The sequence below is a fragment of the Scyliorhinus torazame genome, chromosome 8 (genome assembly GCF_047496885.1).
Source record: "Scyliorhinus torazame isolate Kashiwa2021f chromosome 8, sScyTor2.1, whole genome shotgun sequence".
Lineage (NCBI taxonomy): Eukaryota > Metazoa > Chordata > Chondrichthyes > Carcharhiniformes > Scyliorhinidae > Scyliorhinus > Scyliorhinus torazame.
In genome coordinates, this window is record NC_092714.1 from 38,115,648 (window position 1) to 38,133,307 (window position 17,660).

Consider the following 17,660-nt stretch of genomic DNA (forward strand, 5'->3'; position numbering starts at 1 on the left):
CGGCCAGGTAATGCCTCCAATGTCGCACAGCTTCCACTATGGCTTGGGCTTCCTTTTCTACTGAAGAGTGGCGGATTTCTGAGGCGTGGAGGGTCCGGGAGAAAAAGGCCACGGGTCTGCCCGCTTGGTTAAGGGTGGCTGCTAGAGCTACGTCGGAGGCGTCGCTCTCGACCTGGAAGGGGAGGGACTCGTCGATGGCGCGCATCGTGGCCTTTGCGATATCCGCTTTGATGCGGCTGAAGGCCTGGCAAGCCTTTGTCGACAGAGGGAAGGTCGTGGTCTGTATTAGGGGGCGGGCCTTGTCTGCGTACTGGGGGACCCACTGGGCGTAGTATGAAAAGAACCCCAAGCAGCGTTTCAGGGCTTTTGGGCAGTGCGGGAGGGGAAATTCCATGAGTGCACGCATACGTTCGGGGTCGGGGCCTATTATCCCATTGCGCACTACGTAGCCCAGAATGGCTAGCCGGTCGGTGCTAAAAACGCACTTGTACTGGGCAATCCGATTGACCATGTCGGATATGCGGGGGAGAGGGTACGCGTCTAGTTGTGTGTACCTGTTGATGGTCTGGCTATAGTCAATGACCATCCTTTGTTTCTCCCCTGTCTTCACTACTACCACCTGCGCTCTCCAGGGACTATTGCTGGCCTGGATTATGCCCTCCTTTAGTAGCCGCTGGACTTCGGACCGAATGAAGGTCCGGTCCTGGGCGCTGTACCGTCTGCTCCTAGTGGCGACGGGTTTGCAATCCGGGGTGAGGTTCGCAAACAAGGACGGGGGTTGCACCTTGAGGGTAGCGAGGCCGCAAATAGTGAGTGGGGGTATGGGGCCACCGAATTTGAACGTAAGGCTTTGTAGATTGCATTGGAAATCTAATCCCAGCAAGGTGGGGGCACAGAGTTGGGGAAGGACGTTTAGTTTGTAGTTTTTGAACTCCCTCCCCTGCACCGTTAGGGTAACTATGCAGAATCCCTGGATCTGTACGGAGTGGGATCCTGCAGCTAGGCAAATCTTTTGTGCGCTGGGATAGGTGGTTAAGGAACAGCATCTTACCGTGTCGGGGTGTATAAAGCTTTCCGTGCTCCCGGAGTCGACTAGGCATGGCGTCTCGTGGCCGTTTATTAGTACCGTTGTCGTCGTCGTCTGGAGTGTCCGGGGCCGAGCTTGATCGAGCGTAATCGAAGCGAGCCGTGGTTGTAGTAGTGGAGTGGGGTCCGTTGTTGCCGTCCAAGATGGCGTCGGGGATGAACAAAATGGCCGCCCCCATACATCGCACGTGGCTGGGGGATCACAAGATGGCGGCGGGGGTGGACAAAATGGCCGCCCCCACGCGTCGTACAGGTCTGGGGTGGTCCAAGATGGCGGCGCCCCTCCTCCCCTCGTGGTGGCCGGGACCCAAAATGGCGGCGTCTGCGGGTCGCACATCGGCGCCCCTCCTCCCCTCGTGGTGGCCGGGACCCAAAATGGCGGCGTCTGCGGGTCGCACATGGTGTGCTGGGGGGGCATGGGAGCGCTAGGACCGTGAGCGCTAGGACCGCGAGCGCTAGGACCGCGTGGAGCTCCCTCACCGCGAGCGCTAGGACCGCGAGCGCTAGGACCGCGTGGAGCTCCCTCACCGGGGACAGCGGTGGTCGGGGCCCAAGTCGGCGGCGCCGGCGGGTCAGGCGTGGGACCGCGAGCGCTAGGATCGCGCGGAGCTCCCTCACCGGGGACAGCGGTGGTCGGGGCCCAAGTAGGTGGCGCCGGCGAGTCAGGCGTGGGGCGCGCGGTGGGGGTTAGGGTGGCGTTAGGGACGCGGAAAACTCCCTCCTCTCCGTGGAGAGTGTTGGCCGGGACCCAAAGCGGTAGCGCCGGCGGCGGGTCATACATGGGCTGCGGGGAGGGGGGTTGGGGGGCGTAGGCAGCGTGCAGTGCTCCCAGTTCTCCCGGGACCGCGGTGGTCGGGACCCAGAGCGGCTGCGCCTGCGGGTCGCACATGGCGTGCTGGGGGGGTTGGGGCGCGTAAACTGCTTGCAGGGCTCCCTGTGCTCCCGGGACGGCGGTGACCTCGCGGGACCGGCACACAACCGCATAATGGCCCTTTTTCCCGCAGCTTTTGCAGATTGCTGCGCGGGCCGGGCAGCGCTGCCGGGGGTGTTTTGCCTGGCCGCAGAAATAACAGCGGGCGCCCCCGGTGCGACTCGGCGTTTGGACCGTGCAAGCCTGTGGGGGGGTAGGGGGTTTGCCGCGACGGGTACGTACGGGGCCCAATGGGTTGCCGCGCGGTCGGGGCCGTAGGCGCGGGTATTACGCGCGGCCACGTCTAGGGAGGCTGCTAGGGCCCGTGCCTCTGAGAGTCCTAGCGACTCTTTTTCTAGAAGTCTTTGGCGGATTTGGGAGGATTGCATACCTGCCACAAAAGCATCGCGCATTAACATGTCCGTGTGTTCGTTTGCGTTCACCGATGGGCAGCTGCAGGCTCGTCCCAAAATCAGCAGCGCGGCGTAGAACTCGTCCATCGATTCTCCGGGAGCTTGCCGTCTTGTCACGAGCTGGTAGCGAGCGTAGATTTGGTTAACTGGGCGAACGTAGAAACTTTTCAGTGCTGCGAACGCCGTCTGGAAATCGTCCAAGTCTTCGATGAGGGAGAAAATCTCCGTGCTCACCCTCGAGTGCAGGACCTGCAGTTTTTGGTCTTCTGAGACTCGGCCGGTGGTCGTTCTGAGGTAGGCCTCGAAGCAAGTCTGCCAGTGCTTGAAGGCTGCTGCCGCGTTCACTGCGTGGGGGCTGATCCTCAGGCATTCCGGAATGATCCTGAGCTCCATAGTCCTTTTTTTTAGGCACGCTTAATAAATTGTAGCGCACAAAGACTCCATGAGACGAATAGAATGAAGTCGATGAGGCTTTATTAAGCGTGTCTGTTCCCCCGCAGCTCGATAGTAAACTGGCCTGCGGGGGAAGACTCCGGCTTCTTATACTCCGCCTTCAGGGCGGAGCTTGAGGTCAACGGCCAACCAGGACCCGGGATCTGTCAGCCAATGACATTAGGGCTTCCAGTCCCACATGACCCCCAATACATACTACCACAATACCTGAGGCACGTCATAGACTCAAAGGGGCTGCTCAAGCCACCTTCAAAAGTAAAAGTCGTAACAGAGGCACCTGCACCTCAAAACGTAAATCAATATTCATTTTTGGGCTATAAAACTATTATGGAAGGTTTGGCCCTAATCTAACAACTATTCTTAGGCCCTTACATAACTTAGAGTGTCAAAGCAGGAAATGGAAATGGGTGCAAGAAGGCCTACATAAAAGCTAAAGAGGCACGACTAAAGTCAGAAGTCCGGACACATTTTGATCTGGAATTACGCTTGGAACTGGCTTGCGATGCATCACCTTATGCAGTGACACTGGTGGTTTCTCCCATAATTTCCAATGGGGAAGAGAAACCAATAGCATTTGCATCACATCCTTGAACAAAGCAGAAATGAACTATGCACAGATAGAGAAGGAAGCTCTAGGCTTCATTTTCGGAATCATTATTTTTACCAATATCTATCTACAGGGAAGGAAATTTAGTTACGAAAGGATCATCAACCACTGACATCAATACTTGGTCCACACATGGGATTCCATCTCTAGCAGTGAGCTGGATGCAGAGGTGGGCATTGCGGTTGTCAGCACATAGATACATGATAAATGTAATTCTCGGAGAGAACAATAGAAAGGCTTGGCAAGAGTTTTGCAGGATTACACCCTGAACAACTTGGTAGCGACAATGGGCCACAGTTCATTTTGCAATAATTCACAAGTTATCACAAATTATTGCCATGAGGGTGGCAAGCTGGCCCAGTGATTAGCACTGTTGCTTCACAGTTCCAAAGGCCCGGATTCAATTCCAGCCTTAGGTGACTCTCTGTGCTCCGGTTTCCTCCCACAGTTCCCGGATGAGATTCTCCACTCCCGCGCCGGTTGGGAGAATCGCCTGGGCCGCCAACATTTCCTGGGACGCCGGTCCGACGCCCTCCCGCGATTCTCCCAAGTGGCGGGAACGGCCCCATCGAGTTCCGCAGGCCGCAGGCCGGAGAATCGCCGGAGGACACCCAAAATGGCGATTCTCCGGCACCCCCGTGATTCTCAGGCCCGGATGGGCCGAACGGCCAGGCCAAAATGGCGGGTTCCCTCCGGCGCCGTCCACACCTGGTCGCTGCCATCGGGAACAGCGCGGGAACGCTGGGGGGGCGGCCTGCGAGGGGGGGAGGGGGATCCTGCACCGGGGGGTACCTCAAATGTGGCATGGCCCGCGATCGGTGCCCACCGATCGTCGGGCCGTCCTCTCTGAAGGAGGACCTCCTTCCTTCCGCGGCCCCGCAAAATCCGTCCCCCATCTTCTTGCGGGGCGGACTCAGAGAGGACGGCAACCACGCATGCGCGGGTGACGCCAGTTATGCGGCGCCGGCCACGTCATCTATGCGTCGCCGCCTTTACGCGGCGACAAGGCCTGGCACGTGTAGATGACGCGGCCCCGATCCTAGCCCATTGTCGGGGCCTGAATCGGTCAGGATCGGGGCCGTTTCGCGCCGTCGTGAACCTCGACGGCGTTCACGACGGCATGGGCACTTTGGCGCGGGAGTGGAGAATCCCGCCCCAAATATATGCAGGTTGGGTGGATTGGCCATGCTAAATTGACCTTAAGTGTCCAGGGATGTGCAAGTTAGGCGGTGTTACGGGGATAGGTGGGGGAGTGAGCCTAGGTAGGTTGCTCTTTCAGAGGGTCAGTGTAGACTCGATGGGCTGAATTGCCTCCTTCTGGACTGTAGGGATTTGATGGATTCTATGGAGAACGTAATCATAGATTATCATAGAATTTACAGTGCAGAAGGAGGCCATTCGGCCCATCGGGTCTGCACCGGCTCTTGGAAAGAGCACCCTGCCCAAGGTCAACACCTCCACCCTATCCCCACAACCCAGCAACCCCACCCAACACTAAGGGCAATTTTTGGACACTAAGGCAATTTAGCATGGCCAATCCACCTAACCTGCACATCTTTGGACTGTGGGAGGAAACCGGAGCACCCGGAGGAAACCCACGCAGACACGGGGAAAACGTGCAGACTCCGCACAGACAGCGACCCAAGTCGGAATTGAACCCGTGTCCCTGGAACTGTGAAGCAGCAGTGCTAACCACTGTGCCACCGTGCCGTGTTCATGTTTGTTCCTCGTTGAAACAAGGTCACTTTCAGAGTCCAATAATGTGACATATTGATGGCATCAACAGCCATTTGCACAGACAAACAGCCAGTCTATCCTCACAGCCTGTAGAATAAACAGCTTTCCAATAAAACTCTTGTTTGTTTGTACCTTTGTGGCCTGCAAGCCTATCCTTTAAAAATACCACACAGCTCCCCCACCTCCACACACTCACATTTAGTTTAAAGACATTTCTACTTCCCTAGCTATGTGGTTTGCCAGAACACTGGTCCCAGCATGAATCACATGCAGACCATCGTAACAGTACCGCCTCCGCTGTCCCCAGTACTGACACCCAGTGCTCCACAATCCAAAAGCCACTTCTCCCACACCAATCTTAGAGTATTCATCTCTCTGGTTTTATGTATCCTATGCCAATATGCATGCTACTCAGTTAATAATCCTGAGATTATAACCTTGGAGGTTCTGTTGTTTCATTTAGTGCCTAGCTCCTCAAACGCTCTATGCAAAACTTCTTTGCCCTTTCTAAATCTAATCGTTAGTACCTACCATGTAGCCATGTAAAATGGCTAACTCCCGATTAGAATGGCCAAACCCCGATTTAAAATGGCGAACGGAAGAGGCTGATGGGAAAATCAGCCAACAGGACTCAAACAGGCAGCTGCAGGCAAAACTGTGTATTCGCCTCTTGGGGAGGCCAGGCAGAATTGATACCTGCAGCCATCAACATAACAACACAGCCATCTGCATAGAAATTAGGAATCCCCGGGAACAATATGCTACAAATTAGACACACAAAGCCAACCCAGACTTTTCGGCGCCAGCAGGAGCTTACACAAAGAGAGGTGAATGACCACCTCGAAACCGCCCATCGATCAAGGAATTGCTAGCATTGGAGAATATCGAACCAAGTGATTGGGACCAAGTCCAATCACTTGGAACCAGGTACAAGGTCCGCCCCGAGAGGCGGGAAGCCCCTGGGGACTATAAGAACAGGGGCCAAGTTCAAATCGACCCTCTCTTCTCCTCTCCGCACCCTTCGAGACCCTTCTGCTGACCTTCTACAACAGCCGCAAGAACTGTAAGTCTTACTCCAATGCTCGCTACGAGATAGGCACTCCTGACTATCGACCTGTACCAGCTTTGAATCCCGCAGGCTCAGAATTCATACGAAAGGCCATTCGTTTCCCTGACCTGGTGGGCAATTTCCAAAGTTGAGTATTGGCCTGTTAGTTGTAGGAAGTAGCTTAGAAGTAGAATTAATGTATAAGTATTGATTACTGTATATAATAAATGTGCGTTGATTTAACTCTTACTAAGCGGTGTGTTGGATTATTGATCATTACTCGGACTTGAACCACGTGGCGGTATCAGAAAGATACCTGGCGACTCAAGAGCAAAGGTGATAGAACAAGAGCAATTAAACTAAGGCTAAAACAAGCAACAACCACAACAACTGTAAGTTCCTCTCCAGCCTGGAGCAGATGTCTCGAACTCTGGCATCAGGCAGGCAAACGCAGCCTGCTCTTTGCTGCAGAGAATAGTGTCAATCCCCCTTACGACGCTGTCCCTTAGTACCACAGCATTCTCATGTATTCCCCCTACTTGGATGGCTTCCTGTACCACGTTGCCGTGGCCAGTCAGCACATCAACCCTGCAGCCCGCATTTTCATTCAAACAAGCTGAGAGAACCTCGAACCTGTCGGAAAATTGCATAGGCCGTCACTCTTGCCCTCTGGGTCCCTTTACCTTCCACATGTGAAATCACACACCTCTGTCCCTGACCACTTTCTAAACCAGCAGACCCTATCCTAAGGACTGTGGTCGCCTTGAAGCAAAGTGCCCAGATAACTCTCTCCCTCCCTGGTGTGTAGCAGTGTCCGAAGCTCAGCCTCCATCTCAATGACATGGAGCCAAAGTTCCTCAAGCCGCAAACACTTACTGCAGATGGGTTTGCCCTGGATCACAATGTTATTCAGGAACTCCCACATGCTGGGCTTTGACACATCACTGGTCCTGCCAACCTTAATATGTTTTGAATAAATACTTAATTAAATTATTTATTTATTTATTCTTGGTGCTTTTTATATATTTTATTGAATAACCATCAAGTTGAACATTGTTTCAAATAGTACGGAAAGAGTAGAATTTACCCACTTAACAAATTCTCACCAAACAGTTAACCCCTTTTTCTCTGTTGTAGAGTAACAATCATTCCAAACTCCAAGCTTGCACTCTGATCCTTGGTACACGCCATTCACTCCTCTTACCTTAACTTTATTCTAATTTGGACTCCTTTTATCACCTTACTATATGAGGCCCTAACTGTCCCTTATACTAGACACAAGTTTTTCACACACTGCCCCTTACACTGAGCGCTTGCCAGCCAATCAATTTACAGTTTCTTGTGGCCTCATGGTTGTCTTTTTGTTCCCCACTGCTGCTTCACAGTATCTGAAATGCTCACCAACTAACTAACCTCTTCTCTTGCAGCAGGGTAACACCACTTTTTGAGCGATGAAAAAGTTAGACAGCAAAGTGTACCTCTTTTCCCTCTGTGCCGAATCTACATTTCCAGGTATACTCAGCTGGACTGTGTCTCACTCAGGATGAGGTCTCTCCCAGTGTTATGATCCTGGACCAGATCCCCAAGTTCTTGGTACGACCCAGTTACGGACCAATGCTCTTTTGATTAAAAGAGACAATATTTAAGATTCAAGATACTTGCCAAGAGAATAAAGCCACAAGAATTCACGGGTTTTGAACAAACAAAAATAAACTTCACTATACAAGGTGAGAAAGATAAAACAATTTACAATATCTACCTTGTACTCTTTTAATATGAGGTACATGTGAACTAATGGGCAAACTGTGGTCAAATACATTACACTGCACAGTGACAGAAATGAGCAAGAAAGATTCCATGGATTTCTCTACAACCCACCCAAACATCAGTAAACACTGAGGCAACCAATCTTGTTGAAACTCTGTCTTTCTCATGAGGGATTCCAGGCTTCACCTTCAAAGACCTAACTTTGGAATTCTCTCCAGAAGTGCTCCAACGCAGACATCCTGAACAACGGCCCACCTCCCAGAGTTTTAACCTTGTCTCCTGAGACTCCATTGTCCTGGATTTTTCAAGTCTGCACTCGATCACCAACTCAGAAGCACAACGTCCACTCTTCAGCTATGCCGAGCATAATAATACTGCTCCAAAGGATTACATACAGAGATTACATAGAACATATAGTGCAGAAGGACGTCATTTGGCCCATCGAGTCTGCACCGACCCACTTAAGCCCTCACTTCCATCCTATCCCCGTAACCCAATAACCCCTCCTAACCTTTTTGGTCACTAAGGGCAATTTATCATGACCACAGTCTTTGAACCGTGGGAGGAAACCGGAGCACCCGGAGGAAACCCACGCAGACACAGGGAGAACGTGCAGACTCCGCACAGACAGTGACCCAGCGGGGAACCGAACCTGGGACCCTGGTGCCGTGAAGCCACAGTGTTACCCACTTGTGCTACTGTGCTGCCCAATACTTTCACCCAACAGCTCATAGCATGGAGTCATCAACCTTCTGCTGCCTCCATCAGTTAGCAAGGCTCCTCCTGAGCCGTCACTACTTAAAGCCTGCCATTAGCAGCCCTTTTTCACTTGGAGCCTCTTTCTCTGCTTCTCTTTCTGCTTAACTTCACTGAGGCCTCTCCCTATCCGCTGTCTCAGCCCCCTGCCTGGGACTTCCTTTGGGCCATCGCATGGTTCTCCCCTCCCTGTTCCCGAATGGTACTCTCTCAATTTTAGCTTTCTGCATCCAGTCATGTAACAGGGCATTTAGACCCTTACGTTTTTTTATTTTTACAAAGGCGCACAACTGTCAGGATTTAGCTTTAGCTGCTGGATTGTGCATGTGTCACATGCTCCCACCCCCCTTATATCCATTAAACTCCTGAGGCCTGTCGTGACTTGGAGTTCTCAGTCCCCACTCCGCAAGAACATAAGTTGGATCTCATCACAGTATGAATAAATATGATGCAAAGGTAGGAAAATGGGGTTGAAACACCATTCAGCCATGATCTAATTGAACGGTGAAACAGGCTCGATGGGTTGAATTGGCCAGTCCTGTCCTTGTATTCCTGAAAGATTTATGGCACTATTTAAAGAAGGACAAGGATGTTCTCCTCATCTCCTGATAAAAGACAACAGTATCCCTCAACCAACATCAATTAAAACAGATTAGCTGGTCATTTACCTGGGCTTGATTTTATGTTTCTCGGAGGAGTGAAGGAGGCAAAACTGAAACTGAGTGATCTGTTCACACCCACCCCACTCCCGGTCCAGTGAGAAGGAGGCCAATTAGAGGTGGTCACATCCAGTTAACATTGTAGGCCACTTTGTCATGCAGCAGAGGGATTTATGTCATGAAATGGCTGGAATTGTAAAGGCTCCTTGCTCTCAGAAACAGTCTTTATTTGATTGAAGGCTCAAAAAAGATTTTTTTAAATGACTTAACAAAAATGTACAAACCCTGCCACCAGCCCCAGCAGATCCTGTTGGTCCATTCTACCTTGATCCCCGTGCAGGCCTTTTCTTCAGACCTTATTCCGCCTCGTCATAGCTACTGTAAAGCAGTCTCAAACTTTTTCACATCCAATGATCAAAAAATGCACCAAAAATGTGAAGACAATTGGGGTTAGCATTGTTGCTTCACAGCTCCAGGGTCCCAGGTTCGATTCCCGGCTTGGGTCACTGTCTGTGTGGAGTCTGCACGTTCTCCCTGTGTCTGCGTGAGTTTTCTCCGGGAGCACCGGTTTCCTCCCACAAGTCCCGAAAGACGTGCTGTTAGGTAATTTGGACGTTCTGAATTCTCCCTCAGTGCACCCGAACAGACGCCGGAGGGGGGCGACTCGGGGATTTTCACAGTAACGTCATTGCAGTGTTAATGTAAGCCTACTTGTGACAATAAAGATTATTATTATTATTATTTTTTTTTAAATTTAGAGTACCCAATTAATTTTTTCAAATTAAGGGGCAATTTAGCGTGTTCAATCCACCTACCTTGCACATCTTTGGGCTGTGGGGGCGAAACCCACGCAAACACGGGGAGAATGTGCAAACTCCACACTGACAGTGACCCAGAGCCGGGATCAAACCTGGGACCTCGGCGCCGTGAGACTGCAGTGTTACCATTGCGCCACTGTGCTGCCCGCTTATTATTAGTAACAAGTTTAATAGTTTGTTAATTAGTCATTTCAAAATGGCAGCTGGATTGCCAATTCCCACAGCTGCCCGCCTTCCATAATGTGGGAGACTGGAATGATGAGGTTGTATTCCTGACCCAATGGCATCGCAACACACTTTTATGTTCATGCGTATTTGGGAACACTAAATCCAGTCCCTTGTTGTTGTTTGTGGGATCTTACTATGCCCAAATTGGCTTCTATCTTGCCTAATGACAGAGGTGACTGCGCTTCCAAATTGCATCTACGGCTGTGAATCACTTTCAAACACTCCTGAGGGTATGAAAGGCACTTTACTCCGTATCTTTCATAGTGTATCTGTGGTAGTCACCACTGTTTGTATATTATGTATATGAGAGGTAATACGATAAGGTTCCTGTACTACAGGTACGGGGGTAGATTCCTGCCTGCTGGCTCCGCCCAATAGGCGGAGTATAAATGCGTGTGCTCACCGAGCTGCAACCATTTTGGCAGCAGTTGCAGGAGGCAACACATCTCTGTTTAATAAAGCCTCAATTACTCTCTACTCTCGTCTCGTCATAATTGATAGTGCATCAATTTATTAAGCAGAGATTTTACAGCAGTGGACCTGAAATCTGCCTAGCGCCAGCTCCCCAACCGAAAGGTGGACCGCCAATACACTGCATTCGAACCAGACGGACGCCTTTACCACTTCCTTAGGGTTCCCTTCGGCGTCACTAATGGGGTCTCGGTCTTCCAACGGGAGATGGACCGAATGGTTGACCGGTACGGACTGCGGGCCACCTTCCCGTACCTCGATAATATCACCATCTGCGGCCACGACCAGCAGGACCACGCGCTTACCTTTTCAAATTTCTCCACACCGCCAAACTCCTGAACCTCACGTATAACAAGGAGACGTGCATGATCAGCACCAACCGCTTAGCCATCCTTGGCTATGTGGTGCAAAATGGAGTTCTAGGGCCCGACCCCGATCGCATGCGCCCCCTCATGGAACTCCCCCTCCCCCACTGCCCCAAAGCCCTCAAACGATGCCTGGGGTTTTTCTCCTACTATGCCCAGTGGGTCCCTAACTATGCGGACACAAGGCCCGCCCACTTATCCACTCCACAGTTTTCCCCCTGACGGCTGAGGCCCACCAGGCCTTCAGCCGTATCAAGGCCGACATCGCCAAGGCCGCGTTGCACGCGGTCGATGAGACCCTCCCCTTTCAAGTCGAGAGTGATGCATCAGGCGTCGTTCTGGCCGCCACCCTCAACCAGGCAGGCAGACCTGTGGCATTCTTTTCCCACACCCTCCATGCCTCCGAAATTCGGCACTCCTCCGTCGAAAAGGAGGCCCAAGCCATCGTTGACGCTGTGCAGCGTTGGAGGCATTACCTGGCCGGCAGGAGATTCACTCTCCTCACTGACCAATGGTCGGTTGCCTTCATGTTCAATAACACACAGCGGGGCAAGATCAACAATTATAAAGTCTTGAGGTGGAGGATCGAGCTCTCCACCTACAATTACGAGATTTTGTATTGCCCCGGTAAGCTCAACAAGCCCCCCGATGCCCTATCCCGAGGTAAATGTGCCAGCGCACAAGTGGACCGACCCTGGGCCCTACACGATGGTCTCTGTCACCCAGGGGTCACTCGGTTCTTTCACTTCATAAAGGCCCGCAACCTATCCTACTCCTCTGCGGAAGTCAGGACGGTCCCCAAAGACTGCCAGGTCTGCGCGGAGTGCAAACCGCACTTCTACCGACCAGACCAAGCGCACCTGGTGAAGGCCTCCCGTCCCTTTGAACGCCTCAGCGTGGACTTCAAGGGGCCCCTCCCCTCCTCCGACCGAAACACATATTTCCTGAACGTGGTCGATGAATACTCCAGATTCCCCTTCACCATCCCATGTCCTGCTATGACGTCTGCCACAGTCATCAAAGCCCTCAATCGCATCTTCACTCTGTTTGGTTTCCCCGCTTTCGGCCACAGCGACAGGTGATCCTCCTTTATGAGTGATGAGCTGCGTCAATTCCTGCTCATCAAGGGCATTGCCTCGAGCAGGACGACCATCTACAACCCCCGGGGAAACGGCATGTGGAGAGGGAGAACGGGATGGTCTGGAAGGCCATCCTGCTGGCCCTATGGTCTAAAAATCTCCCGGTCTCCCGCTGGCAGGAAGTCCTCCCCGATGCCCTCCACTCCATCCGATAGCTACTTTGCACTGCGACTAATGAAACCCCCCATGAACGTCTCCTTGCCTTCCCTGGGAAGTCCACCTCCGGGGTTTCGCTCCCAACGTGGCTGGCAGCCCCAGGAACCGTCCTCCTCCGCAAGCACGTGCGGCTCCACAAGGCAGACCCATTGGTCGAAAGGGTACAGCTGCTACATGCAAACCCGCAGTACGCCTACGTGGCGTACCCCGACGGCCGCCAAGACACAGTCTCCCTCAGAGATCTGGCACCAGCTGGTTCCCCATCCCCCCCCTTCAATTGCCCCAGCGCCACCCACCCTCCCCCCAGCGCACCTCACCATAGCCCCCGCTCCAGGACGATTCATACTCCCATTGGTTCCACCCGGAGATGAGGATGAGGACTACACGCTCCCGGAGTCACAGGCGACCAAGCCGACGCCTGCATCACCACCGGGACTGCGGCGCTCACAACGGAGGATCAAGGCGCCCGACCGGCTAAATTTGTGAACTTTCGCCAAACTGTACTCTTTAAAAATGCTCACATACCATGTAAATAGTTTTTTAAAATACTCACATACCATGTAAATAGTTTTCCACCATCCCCACTGTACTCTTTTTTAACAGGGGGTGAATGTGGTAGTCACCACTGTTTGTATAATACGTATATGAGAGGTAATATGGTAAGGCTGCTGTACTATAGGTACGGGGGTATATCCCTGCCTGCTGGCCCCGCCCAGTAGGCGGAGTATAAATGGGTGTGCTCACCGAGCTGCTGCCATTTCGGCGGCAGCTGCAGGAGGAAACACATCTCTGCTTAATAAAGCCTTGTTTACTCGCGTCTCGTCGTAATTGATAGTGCATCAATATCTCATGGTGCTATGTATCTACAAATGAGTGAGTGACATAGCGAGTATGTGCTTGACAAAGTGAGTAGGTTAGTGAATTCACAAAGAACAAGAAGAAACAGAATGGTACCAGCCCCAAGTTTGGAGGAAGCCTTTTCCATCACCTTTGCCCACTCACTCAGGCTCCAGAGTGTTCAGAATAACCTCCGCCCAAGTCCTAACAGCTTAAAGTTCTGTGGTTTTCATACCGGGCAGAATTGTTGTGTTTTAATGCAAACCACGTTGCCCTATAAGCAAGGAAGTAGATTTGAAGTTATCAGTACGACAGCACACAAATACCAACCCTGTATTGGAGTGTGAAATTCTCAGTTTATCCCACCTCAATAGCTTTTGAGGGGAGCGAGAGATCCACATTCCTGTGACCTTTTTGTCTGAAGAACTGCTTTCTGACATCACCCCTGAATGGCCCGTGTCCGATTTTAATGTCCTTCTCCCTTGTTCTGGACACCACAACCAGAAAATTATTTAGAATCATGGAATCATAGAATTTGCAGTGCAGAAGGAGGCCATTCAGCCCATCGAGTCTGCACCAGCCCTGTGGAAAGAGCACCCTAACCAAGCCGACTCCGCCACCCTATCCCTGTAGCCCCACCCAACCCTTTTGGACACCAAGGGCACTTTAACACGGCCAATCCACCTAACCTTCACATCTTTGGACTGTGGGAGGAAACCGGAGCACCCGGAGGAAACCCACGCAGGCACAGGGAGAACGTGCAGGCTCCGCACAGACAGCAACCCAAGCCGGGAATCAAACCTGGGGCCCTGGAGCTGTGAAGCAACTGGGCTAACCACTGTGCTACCGTGCTGCCCCTCCATTTCTCTGCATCTACCCTATCAAATCTTTGAATTAGCTCCAACATTTCAATGATATCACCCCTTAACCGCCTGTTCTCACTTGGGAATAAAAGCTTTGTCTATGCAACCTGTCGTCAAAATTGAAACCTTTTAGTCATGGTATCATTCTAGTGAATCTGCATTGCACGCCCTCCAAGGCATGGATGTGAAGCTGTGGAAGAGCCGTGAGGTTGGCTGGGTGCTTTTTGTGCAAATATAATCAAGGCTTACAGAATATACCTGTGTTTCACAATGTGCTCACTTTGCCCTCTTACCTTTTAGACATGCTGGGTAATCTTAACATGACAGATTTTCTGTAGCACATTTTTTTTCTCTTTCAATCCCAGGTTTCTAAATGTTGGGCATCACATTGATGCCTTATGCCAGCCCCTCGACCCACATCACAGACAGTTCTCCTTTGGTGGCAATGTGGGCCGCCCCCTTTTCACACACTTTCCTGGAGGTGTAGCCCCACAGCTCCTTCTCCGTGGGCAATGCACATTCTTCAGCAACCAGAATGATTTCCCACTTCCTACATCCCCTTGTAGATAGTAACCAACTTTACCCGGTGCAGCTCTTGAGAACTGCAGCTGCCCCGGATTTCCTGTCCTCAGTCAGCAAGAAGCATAACCTAAAAACTGGAAGCTCACACTGAATATATAAGTTGATTCCACGAAGATCTAAAAAGATCAGCTGATACATACAAGTGCATAGCTCACAGCAGCCCATCCATCCCACAGCCTGAGTGGGGGACTGGAAGATTTCCACTCTGGTTGCCAAATTTCTGGATTGCGCCTACTGAATTCTTGTAAAGCAATGGGTTTAATTTCCTCTGCATTCTAATTTTAACACACTGATAATGTGTACGCATTAACTTCCTGTCTGCGCCATTTTAACACAATCATTAACATCTTTATTTTAAAGAAGCACAGACAGGAATTTAACGTAAATGTGTTGAGGAAATGAAACCCCCAAAGGGCTCATCTAATACATCAAAGATGTTCAGACGAGTGTTTAAAATACAGTCCTCGTGTAACAATTTTATGTGATGATTATGCTGCTTAGCACGCCTTACACCTTTTTACTGCAGAGATCACAAACTTATATTCTCTCCAACATCTTGTAATTTACTGCTCTCCTGTTAATTGCTATGGTAACAGTTTATGCTGTTCTAAACTTGGCATAATTGCTACAGTCACCTAGGTTGCACAGAGTGCGATGCAGACAGGAAAATGTTGTAAAACATGCCTGATAAACTTACTGTCTCAATCATGCTCATAGTGACACCACTGATTTCACCATGTTAGTAGCTGCCTGTGGGAAGTAGTAAGTGGGGTGATTTTCCTCCTAGGTGCTATTCATGCAGGAGCTAAATGAGGTACGCACAGTGGTTTTCCAGAGCAGTCAACATAAGGTCCAACTGATTTTAGGTCTCGCCCCTTTTAATACGGTCAGCAAGCTATCTATGCGAAAAAGGCTACCAAAAAAGCTTGCCAACCTGAAGGCCCATCTGGGCGGGTGATTTTCTGTGAGGGCATGCAGTTGCACCTTAAAGAGGAGGTATGTTTAACATAATGAAAACAATCAGCACTTTGCAGCAGCATGAAACATCAGCTGAACATAAGCAGGAAATGCATAATTACCAAAGTTTTTAAGGTGCAAAACCCACAAGAGATGGCCATAAAAACAACTCTCCATCCAGCTTTCGCTATGAACAAGTAAGCATCACCAGAAATGACCATCAGCGTGATCAATGAGCAGCAGCAGGGTCAAACAGTAGTCTGGCAGATAGAGGAAATAGGGTTCATTTTCAATGAGTGCTGAGCTCATACTGGAAAACCACAGGTCCACTGTCCACTGATATTACTGTATGGAAAATCGCTAGTCTCATAACTTAGAACTTATAAAGATAAACTCAGAAATTATTTGAAAAGTGTAGCAGATTAGCATCTGAAAGAGAATGATAAGTTAACTTGACAACCTTCTTCAAAACTGTGGGGCCAGGAGTCCTTTTATGGGGCATCATTCTGAGGTGAGCTGCACCAATGAGGGCTTTTCTTATCCGGGCCATTTGCATTTGAGCATAAATGTGAAGGTAAAGAACAGAGACATATAGGAATAGAAAGTAGACCATGTGGTCCTTCCAGCCTGTTCCACCATTTAACTAGATGCTCGCTCATCAATATTTTACATCCATCTATCTGCCGCAGTTCCATAACCCTCCACAGTCTTACCTGACAAAAATCTATCAATTTCAATTTTGACATTTTCAATTGATGCTTAGCTCCAACAACTTTTTGGAAGAGAGAGATTTAAATTTCCATTACTGTTTGTATGAAGGGGTGTTTTCTGAGATCACCCTGGATGGCCAAATTGAGGGTTGTTGTAGATGTTGTGGCTTCCCGAGTCACTGACAGCAAGGACTCTCAACAAAGTGTATTTTATTCACTTGCTTAGTACCTACCTCAACACTTGTGCTCTGCCAGCGCTCCCAAGGAAAACCCCCACGCTCCTGCCACATGACCTCTTCTGTAGCCACGTCATCCCGCGACGACTTGGTCTATATCTTTGTTATTTAGTTGGAGCACCCAGTGTCATGAGATGTGACAGTGTGCGCAACAGGAGACTACGAACAGAACATTGTGCAACATATAAGTTAAAGAAGCTAACATTGCATTACTATTTACATATACAGTGAGGCACAGGTTGAGTTCTTGCAGCTGGTACATAGCCCATCACATCTCTTCCCCCTCCCCCCCCCCCCTTCATTGGAGAAAGATGAAATTCAAAATCTGGTTCGAGGCTGAGTGGCAATAAATTCCGGAACCTCGTGTTTGGTTTGGTCAGGTGCCCTGAGCACGTGGTTCTGCCATTTGCTGGTGTTGTAGTTTTATTCTGGCCGGTGTCCTTAGTGTGGGTGACCTGGAACACTTTTTTGCCCAGGATCCATTTTTTACCAACCGGCCATCCTTCAAGGACCCACGCCGGCCGATCTTTGTGACTCACGCCGGCTGACCTTCGCAACCCACGCCACCCGAACGTCATGACCCACCATTTTCGCTTACCTTGAATGCGACAGATCAGCCTGCTCGGTCATCACGATCTTACTTGCTTTGTCATTCAATGTTACATTTCTGCTAAGGACTTTAGCTGACGATTTAAGTTCTCACTGCATCCGTTGAAAAAAATACAGGCCTTTGAAGTTTTGAGGGTTTTAAACTTTCCATTGCCAGTATTTCCCTGCTATAACACACATGAGCTTCACGTCTTGATTTGTATTGGCACAATTAATAAAGCCATACCTTAAAAAATCATCTTTATACAGCTTT

The 17,660-nt window shown here is 50.4% G+C and overlaps 1 long non-coding RNA gene across 1 annotated transcript in view; it reads right to left on the minus strand.

Annotated features, from left to right (window-relative positions):
- Window positions 1-14,758, minus strand: part of LOC140428730 (uncharacterized) — a 46,290-nt gene extending 31,532 nt beyond the window's left edge. The window contains exon 1 of the long non-coding RNA XR_011948841.1: window positions 14,607-14,758. This is a non-coding gene — a long non-coding RNA (uncharacterized lncRNA). The remainder of the gene's footprint in view (window positions 1-14,606) is intronic.
- Between the last annotated feature and the right edge of the window lie 2,902 nt (window positions 14,759-17,660).